Source organism: Bos indicus, chromosome 6 (genome assembly GCF_029378745.1).
Source record: "Bos indicus isolate NIAB-ARS_2022 breed Sahiwal x Tharparkar chromosome 6, NIAB-ARS_B.indTharparkar_mat_pri_1.0, whole genome shotgun sequence".
In the NCBI taxonomy this organism is placed as follows: Eukaryota; Metazoa; Chordata; class Mammalia; order Artiodactyla; family Bovidae; genus Bos; species Bos indicus.
Genome location: NC_091765.1, coordinates 5953915 through 5974769, shown reverse-complemented (window position 1 = coordinate 5974769; position 20855 = coordinate 5953915). Strand labels below are relative to the sequence as shown.

The window sequence follows — 20855 nt, the reverse complement described above, 5'->3', positions numbered from 1 at the left end:
TGATTCTTTATGTAGTTAATGTTCTTTCATTAATTTTTTAAAGCCAATTTTTCCTGTTTTTTTAAGAGCCTAGCTACTGCAGACTTGGTACTACAGAGTAACTTCTAGGCAATAGACTGTTTGGCAGAAGCTCCTACTGAGACTAACATTCAAATCCAGAGCATGAATTTCTGGACGTAACTCTTGAAAAGAGAGTATGAATCATAATAAATCATCATCATAATAAATCAGTATTAAGATCACTAATATTAAATGCATAAATGACAGACATTTAAGTGTTAGCGGTAATCCATAATGTTGCTACTGGTGTGCTTTTAGGGGAAAGAACCACATTTATTATTCCTATTAGCAAAGAGGCAGTGTTTCCAGAAGCAGTCATTGCTTTCTATAAAGATTTTCAAACATATTTCCTAAAAACAGGACCATAATTTTCAACTCTCTTCATATTTTTACTCAAGTTCTACTTCTGCTTTCCTTCTCAATCTCTCAAACATCAACAGCCCAAGAATTCGACTGTCTTTTAATAGTGACCGCTATAACGCACTGCACATTGTTTGGAAACAGAGACTCTGTTGTTCTGTTGCTAAGTTGTCTGACTCTTTGCAGAACCCTGGGGTCCTATCCTCCACTGTGTCCTGGAGTTTGCCCATATTCATGTCCATTGATTCAGTGATGTTACCTAACCATCTCGTCCTCTGCTGCCCTCTTCTCTTTCTGCCTTCAGTATTTCCCAGCATCAGGGTCTTTTCCAATGTGTCAGCTCTTCGCATCAGGTGGCCAAAGTACTGGAGCTTCAGCTTCAGCGTCAGACCTTCTAATGAATATTCAGGGTTGATTTCCTTTAGGATTGACTGGCTTGACCTGCTTCCAGTCCAAGGGACTCTCAGGTCTTCTCTAGCACCACAGTTCAAAACATCAATTCTTCCGTGCTCAGCCTTCTTCACAGTCCAACTCTCATATCCATACATGACTACTGGAAAAACCATAGCCTCAACTAGACGGACCTTTGTTGTCAAAGTAATGTCTCTGCTTTTGAATATGCTGTCTAGGTTGGTCATAACTTTTCTTCCAAGGAGTAAGCATCTTTTAATTTCATGGCTGCAATCACCATCTGCAGTGATTTTGGAGCCCCCAAAAATAAAGTCAGCCACTGTGTCCACATCTATTTGCCATGAAGTGATGGGACTGGATGCCATCATCTTAATTTCTGAATGTTGAGCTTTAAAGCCAACTTTTTCACTCTCCTTTTTCACTTTCATCAAGAGTCACATCTTTTCTTCCAAGGAGCAAGTGTCATTTAATTTCATGGTTGCAGTCATCATCCACAGCAATTTTGGAGCCCGATAAAATCTGTCACTGCTTCCACCTTTTCCCTATTTGCTGTAAAGTGATGGACCAGATGCCATGATCTTTGTTTTCTGAATATTGAGTTTTGACCATCCCTAAATCAACACAATTTCCACTTCTACATAACTGCTTTTCTTATTCAGGAAAAAAAGACATGGGTGGACCTAAGTTAGATACTTTCAGCTCCTCTCTGGGGATGGCTTTTACAGCAGTATACATGATACCCATCATCAAAGACTGGTACCTATTTGTCCAGCAGCACCAAGAGATGAAAGAATGCAAGACATCGCCCTTTATTCTCAACAAGCACCCAGCTGGATCAGAGAAAGATTATTCCAAGTGAAATAACACAAACACACAATGAAATAAACCTCTTTGGTTACTTTATGGTCCTTTGTCATATACTTTCCTCTCCTTCATAAGATCTCAAGCTTTAGAAAGGCCAGGACTTTGTTTCATTCTTCGTAATACTTGGCATGCAGTATTCTTTTTCTGCACAGTAATAGATGCTCATTATGTAATTTTTGAATGAATGGATACAGATTATGTATATTTACTTAACAGTGGAGGTTGAATGAATACATATAAAGATCTTAAAACAGTGTCTGCTACTACATACTTAAAAAAATGAATTATTACAAAATGAGCTAAGATTTAGTATAGAGATTAGAAAGCAATTTTTGTAAGTTTGCCTTAAACTGACTCTGGAAAAATAGGTGGGAACTGAAAGAACATACCTGATGAGAGTATTAATGAAGGCACAGGCAGAGGAATAAACATAATGTTTAAGTATACAGCTGACCTTTGAACAACACTTTGAATTGTGCAGGTCCACTTATATTTGGCTATTTTTCAATAGTAAATACTATAGTACCACATGACCCATGGTTGGTTGAATCCATGGGTTTGGGGTGACCACAGATATGAAGGGCTGGCTATAAGTTTTACTGGGATTTTCAATTGCTTAGAGGGTCAGTGTTCCAACCCCCATGTTGTTCAAGGGTCACTGATAATAAACCTAAGAGCACAGAAAGGTTGTATACAATCTAACATTTGCTAAACTCAATTAATTCCAAGTGACATTTATCATTTTACATAAAGAACAATGTTGATTTTAAATCTACTGTTATAGGGTGAAGGAGGTTTCATAAAAGTTTGTCCAATAAATTGTAAGTACCTCAAGACTTACTCTACTTTGTATCCTTAGGCCCTCCCTACAATATAGTAGGCACAAGAAATAATATGCCGTACTGAATCCATAATAACTACGTAACTGTATCAATACACCAATATAAAAGATTTAATACAAATTTAAAACATACACATTTAACTTTATTTCATCATTGCCATTTAAAGCTTGATTTTATAAAACATAAAAGACATTCTTAAGAGTTCTGTATCACAACAATTTGAAAAGTGGGAATATCCACAGCTTTATAGACTCAAGTTACATAAATTAAACTCAAATAATTGGACATTTTTTCAATACAGAAACTATACAAATGAAATAAATGACAAGAGAATGCAATAGGAGAAATATGTCACTACTTATGGACTATCATTAGTTACTTTCAGGATGTAAATGAAGATTCTGAATATTCATATTTCTTTTGTTCTATTTCATATTTAAATATTTCTCTACATTCTGAGTCAAGCTACTTGACCAAAAGTCTGATTTAGAAAGGCATTTAGCAAAAGTTTTTCCACCTATGGTTACTACCTCCAAAGGAAGTAACACTGCAGTACTGATGCAATCTGTGCAGTAACTTATGTCAACCCTCTGGAAAGTCAGATAGGTACCAAAAATGGAACAATTTTGCACAGATTCAGTTAAGTATCATGTTAAGTTTTCCTCATCTAAAAATTAACCAATGAAATAAAACATACCAACTACAGTTGATCTGGTAGGAAAACCACATTTGAGAGTTACAAGTACGTTATTGTCCATATCTCATCCTCAGTCATTGACAGGAATTGTGTAGGCTACCACGCTATTTACTTTGTGAATTGTAGTAGTAAATGAACGAAGACGAACTTCCTCAGAATTGGTAATGAACTGTGGTCCCGACTCTTCCCATTTTTCAGGTACAACCAGATCTTTGTCTGTACAAATAAGGAGATCAAATGAACCTAAATTGGAGATAAAATCATTAAAGTACATTATTTTTTTCCAAAGTAGAAGAACCGTCCTTGTCTCTCTCACATTTTGAACCACCCACGGTATTAGAAAAGATAGTTTAGCCTGGTCTGTAATGACTAGTCAATTGCTTTTTCTCCACAGAAAGTTACTGTATTACAGAAAATATTGTACTCCTTTTGCTTTATCTTATGAAAACTTCAAGTTTGCTTTTTTTTTTTTTTTAAAGAGAAAACCATTATCTGCAGAAAGTATGGAGTCAATCACACAGGACAGCATAAAGGCAACCTGAAGGAAAGCTAACATCTGGGCTCTATGACTGATGTAGCCTGGGGCCTAGAGCAGTGTCTCGCATATAGTAGGCATTCGGGAAATATCTGATAAGGTAGAAAAGCAAGACAGTTATGGCTAGCCTTAAAAATATACATAAAAAATTAAGATAACGAATGGGATTACATTAAGACATTCAAGAATGAATACTGTGGAATACTTTGATTCCTTTCCTTTTCAGAATTTCCAAATTTCTAGAATGCATATAACACTACTTCTGCTTTATAATGGGTTTTTCATTTTTACTATGTAATATTAATAATTAAGAAAAAATTAATAAAGGGCTTATTCTTAAAATAGTAGCTTAGTCTTTTCCCTGACAAATTTTAAGTCAATGTGAAGTTGTATAATACTTACAAGAAACTTCCAACAGTGGCAGAAATGTTACTGTAGCTGTGATCTGTCTGACCACTGAACAGATTTCATCTTGGATAGCTTTCTGAAACTTTTCTCTGGGTGCACTATTGAAGAAACCAAATCAATTTAAGTGTTAACAAATTATTTAAAACACTGGTAAGACTGATCAAATGTTTCCAAGATCAAATAATTAATACATTAAAATGGATTTTTTTTTTGTAAGTTATAAGTATATCATTAGGGTCTATATACCACAAGAGGCATATGCATTTTTATTATTTCATTTATCATTCCAGTCATTTTCTAGGGGTGGTCTTAAAATCAGGTTATTTGGTATCAGGTAATCAGAAAACTGGCCAAGTGCTTCAAGTTAGGAAAACTACAGCACCTTTCAAAAAATGAAAATAATATCTAAAATATTTTGTTGGTACATTTTTCGTAATGCTTAATTCCCTACTGCCTCAAATAAGAAATTACATTAAATATCAAATTATTTTTATAAGTTAAAAATTTCCTAAAATAAACCAAAGGCTTCAGAAGCAAACTACATTTCATTATGAAAAATGATTCTGAATTTACCAGTAAGCAAGCCTAGGACAATGCTAGACATGATCATATAAGCATTTCCCATTCACGTGGTCTGGAAACTTTTTTATGAAGTGTCTTAGAAAATTTAGGGCATTCAATGAAATACAATAGAGCTGAATCTTAGGCTTGGGGAATCTAGGATAACCCCTGATGGTTAAAAGTTCCTTTAAACAATTCACTAAACGGGCCACCAGGTACATACTACCATAAACACTGAAGGGTGAAATTCACCAATTTACTCTATAGGCAATTATGTTAAAAGTTCATTGTCTTATATAAGACAGTGAACTGTTCTTTGCCACAGGAGACTAAGGATCAAATGAAACATCCTAGCAATGGCACCCCACTCCAGTACTCTTGCCTGGGAAATCCCATGGATGGAGGAGCCTGGTAGGCTACAGTCCATGGGGTCACTAAGAGTCGGACACGACTGAGCGACTTCACTTTCACTTTTCACTTTCATGCATTGGAGAAGGAAATGGCAACCCACTCCAGTGTTCTTGCCTGGAGAATCCCAGGGACGGGGGAGCCTGGTGGGCTGCCGTCTGTGGGGTCGCACAGAGTTGGACACGACTGACGCGAATTAGCAGCAGCAGCCATTAAAAAGAATACATTTGAATCAGTTCTAACGAGGTGGATGAAACTGGAGCCTATTATACAGAGTGAAGTAAGCCAGAAAAACACCAATACCGTATACTAACGCATATATATGGAATTAGGAAGATGGTAACGATAACCCTGTATGCGAGACAGCAAAAGAGACACAGGTGTATAGAACAGTCTTTTGGACTCTGCGGGAGAGGGAGAGGGTGGGATGATTTGGGAGAATGGCATTGAAACATGTATAATATCATATAAGAAACAAATCACCAGTCCAGGTTCGATGCAGGATACAGGATGCTCGGGGCTGGTGCACTGGGATGACCCAGAGGGATGGTGGGAGGGGGGTTCAGGATGGGGAACATGTGTGCACCCATGGAGGATTCATGTTGATGTATGGCAAAACCAATACAATACAGTAATTACTTTACTATTGTATTGTATACAATAGTAAAGTAATTAGCCTCCAATTAAAATAAATTAATTTATATTTAAAAAAATAAACATCCTAGAAAAAAATTGTACTCTATATGAAACTTGTTCAATATAATTAGAACTCATTTGGTAAAGAAAATAAATTTTAAAACATATGAAAATGGAAGTAATTCCTACTTACCTATCATCTTTTACATCTTATGAACTCAATATCAAACTGCCATCTTTCAAGGACCTCTCCACTTTCAATGTTTGAGATGACTACCACCAGTTTCTGAACTGAACACTTGTATAACTATTCTGCAATACACAAAACAAGGCATCTCTTTTAGTTTACTGCATTACAAAGCAACTCTCCTCTCACAATGAACTTCCTATCCTCAGCAAAATAATTTCTCCCACTGCTATTTTGGTTCTCCTCCAAATTGTGCAGAAAATTTGCCCCATCAATGGCCTAGCTCCCAATTTCAATTTCTCAGTATTTGTGCCAGGTATAGCACTGGGTGCTAAGACAGTGAACACGAGGTACTTCCATCCTAATCCAAAGGAAGGGTGAAGGAGATGTCATTAAGCTAATTACAACAATAAATGTGAAATTATAACTGCTGTAACTGCTATGATGCTGCAGTTTTCTATGACATAATAGTGGTTACCTATGATGGTGCAACATATACTACAATTAAAGCAGAGAATAGGAAATTCTGACTGAGTGGGGTTTGAGTTTTGTTCTAAGAGACAACAATATACATATGCAAAACAGGGAAGAGGGTATAGGTTTTAAAATATGAAATGATGGATTTATGTTGGCGGTGTGAGGTTTTAGTTGTGGCACGTGGGATCTCCCTGCTAAAGCTATAGGTCTTGGACTCAAAACAGAGCACTGGATCAGAGGACTGAAAGGAGGCCAATACAACTGCAATTTAAGAAAGGGAGGATGAACAAGGCTGGTCTGACAAGAATAATGGGCCGGACCACACAAGGTCATGAGTGCCAAATTAAAGATGTTACACTATAAGAACTAAGGAGGTCATTACTGTGTTTGAAGCAGAGTATGATGTGACTCAAGTTGTATTTGAAAACTATCCTTCTGGATGTGATGTAGAAAGTAAACTGGAAGTAAACAGGGGATCTAGGGCACTAATTCATGAATAACTCAAGCAAGAGCGAATAAAGACTTAGAGAAAGATATACTGGTAGAGATGGAGCAGTAGATAGATTCAAGAGATTTCATGGTTAAAACTGCTAAGATTTATGGGATTACTTCAGGGTAAGGAAGAGGAATGAATCAGGGATAGCTCCCAAGTTTCTGATTATATCAGTAATCAGATGGTTGATCCAGTCACCAAGAGGAAAGAGAACTGAAATGGAGATGATCCTAAATTCAGTTTTTAATACACCGAGTGTGAAGCGGTATATTATATAGCTGCATAAAGACATTAAGGGAGTCACTCAATATATGAGCCAAGAGTTAGGAGAGGCTTTGGTTACATATTGGTTCATGAGTCAGATACAAAAGTTGTTACTAGAATTATGTATGTACATGTAAGAGGTCAACTAGAGAGAGATTACTGTTAAGAGGGCCTCAGACTGAGCCCTCAATCTTAGAAACTGAGAATATTTTATTCAGGAATCAGCAGGTTTTTTTTTTTTAAAGAGATAGAAAATATTTTAGAAATATTGAAGGCTTTGGGTCACCTACGTAGCATAGTCTTCTTTAAAATGCAATATTCTTAGCTTGCAAGCAGTACAAAATAAGCCACTTGCTGGATCTGGCCTGTTGGCCTTGCTCACTCCTGGCATATGTGAACAACTTTTATCAGCTTACCTGTGAAAAAGAGATTGAGTGGTAATTTGAAGATATGGGGAAGTTGGTGATTTTTTTCTCTCTTAAAAATGGAAATGAAACCAATGGGAAAAATCCAAATGGAAACAAAGAAATTGACAACATAAGAGAGAGGAAATAGAGAGTGTTTTGCCTGTGTTCTCCTCTAGGAGTTTTATAGTTTCTGGTCTTACGTTGAGATCTTTAATCCATTTTGAGTTTATTTTTGTATATGGTGTTAGAAAGTGTTCTAGTTTCATTCTTTTACAAGTGGGTGACCAGATTTCCCAGCACCACTTGTTAAAGAGATTGTCTTTAATCCATTGTATATTCTTGCCTCCTTTGTCAAAGATAAGGTGTCCATATGTGCGTGGATTTATCTCTGGGCTTTCTATTTTGTTCCATTGATCTATATTTCTGTCTTTGTGCCAGTACCATACTGTCTTGATAACTGTGGCTTTGTAGTAGAGCCTGAAGTCAGGTAGGTTGATTCCTCCAGTTCCATTTTTCTTTCTCAAGATCGCTTTGGCTATTCGAGGTTTTTTGTATTTCCATACAAATTGTGAAATTATTTGTTCTAGCTCTGTGAAGAATACTGTTGGTAACTTAACACTCTCTGACATACATCACAGCAGGATCCTCTATGACCCACCTCCCAGAATATTGGAAATAAAAGCAAAAATAAACAAATGGGACCTAATTAAACTTAAAAGCTTCTGCACATCAAAGGAAACTATTAGCAAGGTGAAAAGACAGCCTTCAGAATGGGAGAAAATAATACCAAATGAAGCAACCGACAAACAACTAATCTCAAAAATATACAAGCAACTCCTCCAGCTAAACTCCAGAAAAATAAATGACCCAATCAAAAAATGGGCCAAAGATCTAAATAGACATTTCTCCCAAGAAGACATACAGATGGCTAACAAACACATGAAAAGATGTTCAACATCACTCATTATCAGAGAAATGCAAATCAAAACCACTATGAGATACCATTTCACACCAGTCAGAATGGCTGCGATCCAAAAGCCTACAAATAATAAATGCTGGAGAGGGTGTGGAGAAAAAGGAACCCTCTTACACTGTTGGTGGGAATGCAAACTAGTACAGCCACTATGGAGAACAGTGTGGAGATTCCTTAAAAAACTGGAAATAGAACTGCCTTATGATCCAGCAATCCCACTGCTGGGCATACACACTGAGGAAACCAGAAGGGAAAGAGACACGTGTACCCCAATGTTCATCGCAGCACTGTTTATAATAGCCAGGACATGGAAGCAACCTAGATGTCCATCAGCAGATGAATGGATAAGAAAGCAGTGGTACATATACACAATGGAGTATTACTCAGCCATTAAAAAGAATACATTTGAATCAGTTCTAATGAGGTGGATGAAACTGGAGCCTATTATACAGAGTGAAGTAAGCCAGAAGGACAAACACCAATACAGTATACTAACACATATATATGGAATTTAGAAAGATGGTAACGATAACCCTGTATACGAGACAGCAAAAGAGACACTGATGTATAGAACAGGCTTATGGACTCTGTGGGAGAGGGAGAGGGTGGCAAGATTTGGGAGAATGGCATTGAAACATGTGAAATGTCATGTATGAAACGAGATACCAGTCCAGGTTCAATGCACGATGCTGGATGCTTGGGGCTGGTGCACTGGGACGACCCAGAGGGATGGGATGGGGAGGGAGGAGGGAGGAGGGTTCAGGATGGGGAACACATGTATAATTTTTTTTTAATTAAAAAAAAAAAAAAAGAGAGAGAGGAAATAGGGTAAAGTTCCTAAGGCTAGAGAAGTGGAATTTAAAAGACTGAATAGTTTGCCTGTAAAGCATTTCCTCCATTTTAACTAAAAGGGAGAAATTAAGTAGGAAAGTGTAGATACATCTGACAAGAAATGTTATTGGTCTCAAAGGACACAAACCAAAAACCAGTAACTTAGGCAAGGCTGGCTTGCTACTTCTTCAGATTAAGATGAAGATATACATCCATAGTTGCCTAGAGGTTCCATAGCAAACAATCTGAGTGCAGCCGTAGGAATGACTATGGGTGGCTTAGCTCTGAAGTTAATGAAAACGCAATGATGTAATCTGAAAATGAAGCTAGTTGAAACAACAAAAGTGATTCAGGAATTTTAAAGTAAAAAAAAAAAAAAATGCGGCTGTAGTATTTTTAGAACTAGTATTTTGGAAGATCTAATGAGCAGAAAGGGAGAAACATCTTACAACACAGAGAAATTAGAAATGAGAATCCTAAGTGGAGAGAAATATGAAAAAGAAACTAGTAGACATTCTAGAAATAAAAGGAATAGATGGAGCATACTGATCCAACAATACTGCAACTCCTTGAGCTAAAAGAAGAAAATGAGTGTGCAGACAGAAAAGGCTTACTGACTCACAGGCATGATTAAAAAAAAAAAAAAGACAAATGGAAACAGGTGAAAAATAAGAAAATTCCAATGAGTGCTGTTATTTAGTAGTTCCTTCTTCTTAAAGTTTAGTTCCCTAAGTTGAATCTGATTTTAGTTCCTTCATCTTAATATATATAATGATGGCTTTAGACTCCAAGCAGCTACAAAAAATATATGCAGTGGATTTTTCTCAGATAACGAATGCCATCATAATTACATAAAACTCCAATGTGTTCTATCATCCCCGAAGGAGTTGATGGAGATTGTTTTGTTAAGTCATATCAGATGCCGAACCTTAAAATATTCAGCCTACTCAAAAGTGGAGGAAGGGTGGGAATTCTTTCAATTTGTATGTTATTTGCTTCCCTCCCAAACTGTATCAGAGATGGTAGTGCGGTTTACACTACCCTGTACAGAGCTGAAAAATGACCGCCAAGAAACTAGAAAATGTGGATCGTAGGTGTGCTGGTATCCAACTCTTTACAACCCAATGGACTGTAACCTGCCCGGCTCCTCTGTCCAGGGGATTATCCTGACAAGAATACTGGAGTGAGTTGGCATTTCCTCTTCAAGGGGATCTTCCAGACTCAGGATGGAACCTGGGTCTTCTGTGTCTCCTACATTGGCAGGTGGATTCTTTACCACTGAGTCACCTGGGAAGCCCGAGGATCCTATTAACATTAAGGCCTGCAAAACTCAAAACTGTGTCCAACAATAAAATACCTTTTAGTTGATCCACATTATTTAGGTATTTTATGAGCTCAGGATCAGTAGTTACAAGCAAGGTGAGTCCATATTTCTGCACCCGAGTAAAGGTTTCCGATGGATATAAGCCACGCTGATATAAAATACTGTTGATGCCAAATGCTGAAAACATAAATATTAAAGTCATCATCACGTTGTAACTTCAGGGAAAATAAAGCATATGTAGATGGGGCTATGGTTTCATTAATAGTGTAAAGTTATAAATGTCTAAACACGTGTTTGTGTTTTGCTGAAAGCCGAGTAGGTACAAAGTGGCATTAAAAAAAAATCCTTAAAATCTTGCGTCTAAGTGATAGCTGCATTTATGTGGCAACAGAAGGAAAATGCCAAACTGCACTAATCTACCAATGCCAAATTCCATTTCATTGTAAAACAAGTCCAAATGCCTATTTTATGATTAGAGGGTGTCAAAACAGGCAACTGACAGATGGGTACCAAGCCCAGGCAGGCCTCTCCCCGTCTCTCTTTCCTCCTCTTATCCTCACCAGTCTTGCCAGGTTCTGTCAGCAAGTACACCTGGCCGAGCTCAGAACAGCTCTTCCCGAAGTCTAGCCCGTCACGGTCCACCCGCGAGGCCACTCGCCGTTGGGGGCGGGGGGTGTGGGAGGAGCTCTGCATTGGAAAGAAACGCTCCCGCAAAGGGGCCCCCCCGCAAGGCGGGCCCCTGCAGCGCCCGGGCCGCCTCCTCTGCCGGAAGCAACACGAGCGGAGGCGGCGCCCGCCGCCCCACTTCCTGATCCCTCCTGCCGGCACCGGAGGCCGCGGTACAAGGGCCGGGATTCGGGGCCGCTCCGGCCGAGCCGCGGGCCTGCGGGCGGCCTGCGCTCGGCTCTCCCCGCCCTCCGCCTCGCGCGAGGAGAACTTACAGAAGAACTCGGCCACGATCTCGGCGCTCCCGCGCAAGGTGATGCCTTGCTCCCGGGAGAGCTGCAGCGCCATGGCCAGGCCCACGGATGACGGTACACGTTTCCACCCAGCAGACAGCGACGCCAGGGGCTTCCGGAGCAGTTCCCCGCCACTCGTTTCAAAAGGAACGACGCAGGACGCCGTCGCGCCCTTTGCGCAGGCGCGGAGCGCGTCTAGACCCCTCCCGTCGTGTCCTTTGCGCAGGCGCGAAGTGCCTCTAGACCCCGCCCTGCGCGGCCGTGTCCTGCAGGTTCTCTCGGCCCCTGCGGGAGTGGCGGTTCGCGCAGGCGCAGTGGAGAGGCGTGGCGGCGCCGTTCCCGGGTGGTGACACCTGGCCGGGTTCCTGCTGTAGTTATTGGCGGGCTGGCGGCTAGAGGGGAAGACGGTAGGTCCAGGTTTTAGTGGCTGCTCTCTGGGTCTGCGGACAGAGCGACCTAGGAGCACAATCCCCGAGTTTGAGAGATTCTGTGAAAGTTTTATGAACTGTCCGCCACCCTGAGTAGCCCCAGTGATCCTTAGTCAGCGGTCGGAAGTAGGTGCTCTGGGAGTTTGCTTCCCCACTGGCTCAGACGGTGAGGACTGTGCAATGCCGGAGACCTGCAATGCACGATCCCTAGGTTGGGAGGATTCCCGGGAGAAGGGAATGGCAAAGCACTTCAGGATTCTTCCCCGGGGAATTTCATGGGCAGAGGAGCCTGGCAGGCTGCAGCCGATGGGGTCACAAAGAGTCGGACGCGACTGAGTGCCTAACATTTCAGTTTCTTTCAAAGCAGCTGCGTGCCACAGACAAGGTTTTAGAGATATTACTGTGCCGGCGTGGTGTTTTCCTGAGAAATTGGGCTAGGGATGAAAGGGACGAACGGAGTCCCTTTTTCTTTCCCTCATCCTGGCTCAGCTCGCGTCTACCCCTGACCCCGCTGCTAGGCGGAGCCTGGGGGCAGCAAAAATCTGCGTCTGATAGTCCAGGCTCTACTCTGTGTACCCCACCACCCCTAGACAGATGGTCAGGGAATAAAGTCCTCTTACCAAAAAGGCTCGTCAACACCGAAGAGCTTCTCGGTGAATTTTGACTCAAATCCAGTGGCTTTTAATGTTTCTGTGAGAAGTATTAAGCAGATGTTGTTTAGTCGCTAAGTGGTGTCTGCCTCTTTTGCGACCTCATGGACTTGTAGCCTGCCAGGCTCTTGTGTCCATGGGGTTCTCCCCGCAATAATACTGGATTAGGTTTCCATTTCCTCCTCCTCCAGGGGGTCTTCCCCCACCCAAGAATCAAACCGGCTTCTCCTGCATTGGCAGGCGGATTCTTTACCACTGAGCCACCAGGGAAACCCAATTAAGCAGATAGTGCACTACTAATGTCATGTCAAGAAGAGGAGCCAAGATGGAGGAGTAGGACGGGGAGAACACTTTGTCCCCCACAAATTCATCAAAAGAGCATTTAAAAGCCAAGTAAATTCCACAAAACAACTTCTGAATGCCGGCAGAGGACATCAGGCACCCAGAAAAGCAACCCAACTCCTCGAAAGGAGGTAGGAAAAAATATAAAAGACAAAAAAAGAGACAAAAGAGGGAGGGACGGAGTTCCGTCCCGGGAAGGGAGTCTTAAAAAGAGAGAAGTTTCCAAACATCAGGAAACCTTCTCACTGCTGAATCTGTGCCGAGCTTTGGAAGCACAGAGGGCAACATAACAGGGACAAAAAATAAACAATTAGAACTCGCAGATTGCGAGCCCTACGGTAACTCCCCCAGCGGAGAAGCAGCGCAGACACCTGCACACGCCATTAGCAAGCGGGGGCTGGGCAGGGAGGCACGGCGCGGGCTGCATCGCTTAGAGTAAGGACCTGGTCTGAATACCCTGAGCACTATCTGAGCAAAATAATCTGGGTTAGCAAACCAGACTGTGGGATATCTATCACGCGAAAAGCCAGCCCTAACCTAAGACACCGCCAGGCCCGAGCACCGAACAAAGGACTGAACAGAGATAGCCTGCTGCAGACCTTCCCCCTCCGGTGACATGCAGCCAGAGCCAGAAGGGGGCAATCGCAGCCCCAGAGAGACATTATCTATACAACTGTAAGCAGGCTTCTTTGCTAACTAAAACTTCTTGGGGGTCTGGATGGTCAACATCTCCCTGAGAAGGTGTGCCGGTTGTACACCTAGATAACCGAGCGGCAGGGAGGCGGTAAGTCGCAGCAATCGCGCTCACCAAACACCTCATCACCTGAGCTGCTCGGACCTGGGAAGGGCACAAAATGCAGGCCCAACCGAGTCTGTGCCTCTGAGGACTACCCGAGTGCCTGAACCTGAGTGGCTTGGACCTGGGAGGTGCAGGCAGCCCAGGGCCGACCACGGATGGTTCCCAGTGGAACAACCTAGAGTCTGAGCAGTGTGGGCAGGAAGGCTTCACGTGCCGTGAGCGGGGGCAGACCCAGTGTGGCTGAGGCACTGTGAGCACACGCCAGTGTTACTTGTTTGCAGCATCCCTCCCTCCCTCCCCACAGCGCGACTGAACAAGTGAGCCTAAAAAGAAAAAAAAAAAAAAAAAGTGTCCTCTACCGTCCCCTTTGTGTCAGGGCGGAAACCAGACACCGAAGAGTCCAGCAAACAGAAAAAGCTATAACAGAGGGAACCGCCTTGGAAGCTACAGGCAATAGATTAAAACCCTGTGGTTACTACCGACTACATAGGAAGGGGCCTATAGATCTTGAGAAATTAAAGTCGGACCAAGGAACTAGCCAAAAATGAGCTGAACCCATAATACTCACAACAAAACCAGAGAAAGTCCTTGATATATTTTTACTATATTTACAATCATCCTTTCTTTCTTTCTTTTTTAATTTTTAAAAAAATTTTTAAGTCCTCTATTATTCCTTTAATTTTCACTTCTATAACCTATTACTTTGCAAAAAAAAAAAAAGACCCTATTTTTTTTTCTTTTCTTCAGCAAACTTCATATATATATTTTTAATAATTTTTTGACCCTTTTTTCCCCCCTTCTTCTTTTCTTTAACATTGTATTTTTGAAATTCCAAACTCTACTCTAGATTTCTAATTTTAGCTTTTTGGTATCTGTTATCAATTTTGTACCTATAGTTTTTTTATAATTTCTGTGACTTTTTTTTTTTTTCTGTTTCTTTCTCTTCTTCTTTTATATAACATTGTATATCTGAAATTCCAAACTCTACTCTAGATTTTTAATTTATGCTTTTTGGTATTTGATATCAATTTTGTACCTGTATTTTCTTTATAATTTTTGTGACATTGTTTGTTTTTGTTTATGTTTTTGTTTTCTGTCTGTCTTTTTCTTCTTCTTTTTTTAACATTGTATTTTTGAAATTCCAAACTCTACTCTAGATTTTTAACTTTTGCTTTTTGGTATTAGTTATCAATTTTGTACCTATATTTTCTTTATAATTTTTGCGACCTTGTTTGTTTTTCTTCGTTTTTTCTCTCTTTTCCTTCTTCTTTTCTTTAACATCATATTTTTAAAATTCCAAACTCTACTCTAGATTTTTAATTTTTGCTTTTATGTATTTGTTACCAATTTTGTACCTTTAAGAACCCAATCTTCAGTACCCATTTTTCACTAGGGAATGAGATTACTGGTTTAACTGCTCTCTCTTCTTTTGGACTCTCCTTATTCTCCACCAGGTCGCCTGTGTCTCCTCCCTAACCCCTCTCTACTCTACTCAACTCTGTGAATTTCTGTGTGTTCCAGACCATGGAGAACACATAGGGAACTGATTACTGGCTGGATCTGTCTCCCTCCTTTTCATTCTCCCCTTTTATCCTTCTGGCCACCTCTATCTCCTTCCTCCGTCTTCTCTTCTCTGTATAACTCTGTGAACATCTATGAGCGGTCCAGTTGTGGAGTGCACATAAGGAAGTGATTATTGGCTAGTCCACTCACTCCACTATTGATTCCACCTCATCTCATTCGGGTCACCTCTAACTCCCTCCTCCCTCTTCTCTTCTCCATGTAACGCTGTGAACCTCTCTGGGTGACCCTCACAGTAGAGAAACTGTTCATCTTTAACGTAGATGTTTTATCAATGGTGCTGTATAGAAGGAGAAGTTTTGAAACTACTGTAAAAATAAGACCAATAACTGGAAGCAGGAGGCTTAAGTCCTAACCCTGACTCCAGGGAACTCCTGACTTCAAGGAACATTAATTGACAGGAGCTCATCAAACGCCTCCATACCGACACTGAAACCAAGCACCACACAAAGGCCAACAAGTTCCAGGGCAAGACATACCAAGCAAATTCTCCAGCAACAAAGGAACACAGCCCTGAGCTTCAAGATACAGGCTGCCCAAAGTCGCCCCAAAAATATAGACATCTCATAACTCATTACTGGACACTTCATTGCACTCCAGAGAGAAGAAATACAGCTCCACCCACCAGAACACCGACACAAGCTTCCCTAACCAGGAAACCTTGACAAGCCACCTGTACAAACCCACACACAGCGAGGAAACGCCACAATAAAGAGAACTCCACAAACTGCCAGAATACAGAAAGGACACCCCAAAATCAGCACTTTAAACAAGATGAAGAGACAGAGGAATACCCAACAGGTAAAGGAACAGGATAAATGACCACCAAACCAAACAAAAGAGGAAGAGATAGGGAATCTACCTGATAAAGAATTCCGAATAAGGATAGTGAAATTGATCCAAAATCTTGAAATCAAAATGGAATCACAGATAAATAGCCTGGAGACAAGGATTGAGAAGATGCAAGAAAGGTTTAACAAGGACCTAGAAGAAATAAAAAAGAGTCAATATATAATGAATAATGCAATAAATGAAATTAAAAACACTCTGGAGGCAACAAATAGAATAACAGAGGCAGAAGATAGGATTAGTGAATTAGAAGATAGAATGGCAGAAATAAATGAATCAGAGAGGATAAAAGAAAAACGAATTAAAAGAAATGAGGACAATCTCAGAGACCTCCAGGACAATATTAAACGCTACAACATTCGAATCCTAGGGGTCCAGAAGAAGAAGACAAAAAGAAAGACCATGAGAAAATACTTGAGGAGATAATAGTGGAAAACTTCCCTAAAATGGGGAAGGAAATAATCACCCAAGTCCAAGAAACCCAGAGAGTCCCAAACAGGATAAACCCAAGGCGAAACACCCCAAGACACATTAACATAATTAATCAAATTAACAAAGATCAAACACAAAGAACAAATATTAAAAGTAGCAAGGGAAAAACAACAAATAACACACAAGGGAATTCCCATAAGGATAACAGCTGATCTTTCAGTAGAAACTATTCAAGCCAGGAGGGAATGGCAAGACATACTTAAAATGATGAAAGAAAATAACCTACAGCCCAGATTATTGTACCCAGCAAGGATCTCATTCAAGTATGAAGGAGAAATCAAAAGCTTTTCAGACAAGCAAAAGCTGAGAGAATTCTGCACCACCAAACCAGCTCTCCAACAAATACTAAAGGATATTCTCTAGACAGGAAACACAAAAACGGTGTATAAATTCGAACCCAAAACAATAAAGTAAATGGCAACGGGATCATACTTATCAGTAATTACCTTAAACGTAAATGGGTTGAATGCCCCGACCAAAAGACAAAGACTGGCTGAATGGATACAAAAACAAGACCCCTACATATGTTGTTTACAAGAGACCCACCTCAAAACAGGGGACACATACAGACAAAGTGAAGGGCTGGAAAAAGATTTTCCATGCAAATAGGGACCACAAGAAAGCAGGAGTAGCAATTCTCATATCAGATAAAATAGACTTTAAAACAAAGGCTGTGAAAAGAGACAAAGATGGTCACTACATAATGATCAAAGGATCAATCCAAGAAGAAGATATAACAATTATATATGCACCCAACACGGGCGCACCACAGTATGTAAGACAAATGCTAACAAGTATGAAAGGAGAAATTAACAATAACACAATAATAGTGGGAGACTTTAATACCCCACTCACACCTATGGATAGATCAACTAAACAGAAAATTAACAAGGAAACACAAACGTTAAACAATACAATAGACCAGTTAGACCTAATTGATATCTATAGGACATTTCATCCCAAAACAATGAATTTCACCTTTTTCTCAGGCACACATGGAACCTTCTCCAGGATAGATCACATCCTGGGCCATAAATCTAGCCTTGGTAAATTCAAAAAAACAAATCATTCCAAGCATCTTTTCTGACCACAATGCAGTAAGATTAGATCTCAATTACAGGAGAAAAACTATTAAAAATTCCAACATATGGAGGCTGATCAACACGCTGCTGAATAACCAACAAATCACAGAAGAAATCAAAAAAGAAACCAAAATTTTCATAGAAACGAATGAAAATGAAGACACAACAACCCAAAACCTGTGGGACACTGTAAAAGCAGTCCTAAGGGGAAAGTTCATAGCAATACAGGCATACCTCAAGAAACAAGAAAAAAGTCAAATAAATCACCTAACTCTACACCTAAAGCAACTAGAAAAGGAAGAAATGAAGAACCCTAGGGTTAGTAGAAGGAAAGAAATCTTAAAATTAGAGCAGAAATAAATGCAAAAGAAACAGAAGAGACCATACCAAAAATCAACAAAGCCAAAAGCTGGTTCTTTGAAAGGATAAATAAAATTGACAAACCATTAGCCAGACTCATCAAGAAACAAAGGGAGAAAAATCAAATCAATAAAATTAGAAACGAAAATGGAGAGACCACAAAAGGCAACACAGAAATACAAAGGATCATAAGAGACTACTATCAACAATTATATGCCCAAAAAATGGACAACGTGGAACAAATGGACAAATTCTTAGAAAAGTACAACTTTCCAAAACTCGACCAGGAAGAAATAGAAAATCTTAACAGACCCATCACAAGCACGGAAATTGAAACTGTAATCAAAAATCTTCCAGCAAACAAAAGCCCAGGTCCAGACGGCTTCACAGCTGAATTCTACCAAAAATTTAGAGAAGAGCTAACACCTATCCTGCTCAAACTCTTCCAGAAAATTGCAGAGGAAGGTAAACTTCCAAACTCATTCTATGAGGCCACCATCACCCTAATACCAAAACCTGACAAAGATCCCACAAAAAAAGAAAACTACAGGCCAGTATCACTGATGAACATAGATGCAAAAATCCTTAACAAAATTCCAGCAATCAGAATCCAACAACACATTAAAAAGATCATACACCATGACCAAGTGGGCTTTATCCCAGGGATGCAAGGATTCTTCAATATCTGCAAATCAATCAATGTAATACACCACATTAACAAATTGAAAAATGAAAACTGTACGATTATCTCAATAGATGCAGAGAAAGCCTTTGACAAAATTCAACATCCATTTATGATAAAAACTCTCCAGAAAGCAGGAATAGAAGGAACATACCTCAACATAATAAAAGCTATATATGACAAACCCACAGCAAACATTATCCTCAATGCTGAAAAATTGAAAGCATTCCCTCTAAAGTCAGAAACAAGACAAGGGTGCCCATTTTCACCATTACTATTCAACATAGTTTTGGACGTTTTGGCCACAGCAATCAGAGCAGAAAAAGAAATAAAAGGAATCCAAATTGGGAAAGAAGAAGTAAAACTCTCACTGTTTGCAGATGACATGATCCTCTACATAGAAAACCCTATAGAGTCCACCAGAAAATTACTAGAACTAATCAATGATTATAGTAAAGTTGCAGGATACAAAATCAACACACAGAAATCCCTTGCATTCCTATACACTAATAATGAGAAAACAGAAAGAAAAATTAAGGAAACAATTCCATTCACCATTACAACGGAAAGAATAAAATACTTAGGAATATATCTACCTAGAGAAACTAAAGACCTATACATAGAAAACTATAAAACACTGATGAAAGACATCAAAGAGGACACTAATAGATGGAGAAATATACCATGTTCATGGATTGGAAGAATCAATATAGTGAAAATGAGTATACTACCCAAAGCAATTTATAGATTCAATGCAATCCCTATCAAGCTACCAACGGTATTCTTCACAGAGCTAGAACAAATAATTTCACAATTTGTATGGAAATACAAAAAACCTCGAATAGCCAAAGCGAGCTTGAGAAAGAAGAATGGAACTGGAGGAATCAACCTACCTGACTTCAGGCTCTACTACAAAGCCACAGTTATCAAGACAGTATGGTACTGGCACAAAGACAGAAATATAGATCAATGGAACAAAATAGAAAGCCCAGAGATAAATCCACGCACATATGGACACCTTATCTTTGACAAAGGAGGCAAGAATATACAATGGATTAAAGACAATCTCTTTAACAAGTGGTGCTGGGAAATCTGGTCACCCACTTGTAAAAGAAGGAAACTAGAACACTTTCTAACACCATACACAAAAATAAACTCAAAATGGATTAAAGATCTCAACATAAGACCAGAAACTATAAAACGCCTAGAGGAGAACATAGGCAAAACACTCTCTGACATACATCACAGCAGGATCCTCTATGACCCACCTCCCAGAATATTGGAAATAAAAGCAAAAATAAACAAATGGGTCCTAATTAAACTTAAAAGCTTCTGCACATCAAAGGAAACTATTAGCAAGGTGAAAAGGCAGCCTTCAGAATGGGAGAAAATAATACCAAATGAAGCAACTGACAAACAACTAATCTCAAAAATATACAAGCAACTCCTACAGCTCAATTCCAGAAAAATAAATGACCCAATCAAAATATGGGCCAAAGAACTAAATAGACATTTCTCCAAAGAAGACATACAGATGGCTAACAAACACATGAAAAGATGTTCAACATCACTCATTATCAGAGAAATGCAAATGAAAACCACTATGAGGTACCATTTCACACCAGTCAGAATGGCTGCGATCCAAAAGTCTACAAGCAATAAATGCTGGAGAGGGTGTGGAGAAAAGGGAACCCTCTTATACTGTTGGTGGGAATGCAAACTAGTACAGCCACTATGGAGAACAGTGTGGAGATTCCTTAAAAAACTGGAAACAGAACTGCCTTATGATCCAGCAATCCCACTGCTGGGCATACACACTGAGGAAACCAGAAGGGAAAGAGACACGTGTACCCCAATGTTCATCGCAGCACTGTTTATAATAGCCAGGACATG

General features: G+C 39.9%; 1 protein-coding gene and 1 pseudogene across 28 annotated transcripts in view; both read right to left on the bottom strand.

Annotated features, from left to right (window-relative positions):
• Positions 1-20855, bottom strand: part of LOC109553295 (mitotic spindle assembly checkpoint protein MAD2A) — a 651283-nt gene that overhangs the window by 296532 nt on the left and 333896 nt on the right. The window lies entirely within an intron of this gene.
• On the bottom strand, positions 2658-11940 carry LOC139183509 (mitotic spindle assembly checkpoint protein MAD2A-like; annotated as a pseudogene).